This window comes from Seriola lalandi, unplaced genomic scaffold (assembly GCF_002814215.2).
Source record: "Seriola lalandi dorsalis isolate HSWRI2012SDOR001 ecotype SW California unplaced genomic scaffold, Sedor1 jcf7180002054935, whole genome shotgun sequence".
NCBI classification, from domain to species: domain Eukaryota; kingdom Metazoa; phylum Chordata; class Actinopteri; order Carangiformes; family Carangidae; genus Seriola; species Seriola lalandi.
The window spans coordinates 378,467-380,602 of NW_019525487.1; positions in this window are offsets into that span (position 1 = coordinate 378,467).

A 2,136-nucleotide genomic window follows, 5' to 3' on the forward strand; every position below is an offset into this window, starting at 1 on the left:
CTTTACTGGTACAGACATGATTCTGACCTTCAGGCACCTCAGTTTATACTCTATAAAGGAGCAAAGGGCAGCACAGCTGATTATAATCCTACCCCGAGTCGATATCAATCCCGAACAACAGGCACATCAACTGAACTGACCATCAGCAGACTAACCCTGAACGACACAGCTCTCTACTACTGTGCTCTAGAAACACAGTGATACAAAGTGCAGAAGAGGCTGTACAAAAACCTGAACACAGATATCTGACTCCTCTTCAAAGAGGAGGGAAGCGGTTTTCAAACCACAGCTTCATATCACATGGATTCTGCTACTTCCTGTTTTATCAGAGTCACCGTGGTTACAGCTGCTAATCAAACACTGTGGGAGGATTCACATGAGCAGAGATGTGTATAAGAGACAGGCTCCTCACACCACCACTGTTTTCTTTATCTTGCCTATGCTACCACAAACAACACCATCATCAACTCTGACAAAACACACTAACAGATTCAGCAAACAAACTCCCCTAAACAGTTGGAGAAAGTGGCGGCCATTTTGAATGAGGGAGGTAGAGTCTAATAAAGCTGAAGTGAAACTGTGTAGGGAAAATATTTTTTGAGGTTCTTTCTGACAATATTGACAATGAAAAAAATATTTGAGTAAATCATTAAATATTTTAAAAAAAAAAAAAAAAAATCCAGTAATCATATAGAGGTTGAGTCATCAGATATTCTGTTATATTTAATATTTCATAGATTTTGGTTCGAATGGATTTTATTCTCATCTACATAAAATACATTTCATTTATTTTCTGAAATTATGTTTTATTATGGTGTACCACACGGTTCAATCCTAGGTCCTCTACATTTACATTTACATGATTATTTAGTATTAAATTATTTTATACTATATCAGTTTCCATTGTTTTGCTGACAATATGTGATTATTATTGCTGTCAATCGATTAAAAAAGTTAATCAAGTTAATCACATTAACAGGCTGTGATTAATCATGATTAATCATACATTTAAAATACTAGTAAAACAATACTATTGACTTGTTGCTAACATTAGCAAAGATGTGCTTTGCTCGAAGATGGGACCCCAAACTCACTGTGCTTCGGTGGAAAGACAGTTCATCACTGCAGTATTTCCATATGACTTTGGTTTTATTTAAACTTCCATTCGAAAGCTTTCTAAATCGAAATATGCCGTTAAGGACAAAGGGATCCGTCTCCTCGCTCAGCATTGTTGGCTGCATTTACCGTCAGGCAGTAAGACATCCACGCTGGACGACTACAGGAGGAAGTTGTGGTCAAACTTGGTGATATGATTAAATTTCTTTTTTTTTAAAAAGTAATGCGTTAAGGTTTCCAGATTAATCGTGAGCATTAACGCGTTAACGTTCACAGCCCTAGTGATTATTTATTACATTTAAGTCCAGTATTTATGGCAGCTGGTTTATTGCATGTTACATGCTTGAGTTCAACACCTTCCTACAAATGAATGTCTAGTAAAGAGACTTTTTGTTTTTGAAATCAAATCTTGTTAAATTGTTGCTTTTTAAGCAAAACACTCATACTCTGGATGTAACACTGGACAATACCAATTGATTTCATTTTCAGTTGACTTCAGTTGCACAGTCTACGATTCGAAGTATAAATTATGTCGTTCTTGTGTCTGCAAATCATGAACGGTTGATTCACCCTTAAATTCACAGGTACCTTTTTCTAACTCACGGTATAAAATAATAACCAAAAACAGAATGAAAAAAAACAATCTGCTCCAGTCTGTTCACCAGGAGGAAGTGTCACAGAGAGAAGAGAAAATACAGATCTAAGAGGAGACGGAGAGATTCAGGGAGGAGCTGAGCTGTTACTGAACTATAGAAGAGAGAGGAACTCCCATATTCAGCACAGTTCAATACACAAACCATCAACATTACCTTCATTCAACATGCTGTCATTGGACTATTATGTTCTGTATCTACTGTTTGTCTCTACTCTAACAGGTATGTGAGATCATGCAGCAAAATGAATGTAAATTATGTATTGAAACATTTACATCATGTTAAAACAGAGTTCTCTGTTTCTTTAGGAGTCAGCTGTGAAAAACTGAGTCCAGTCAAGACTGAAGAGTTCAGTTCAGAAGGCAGC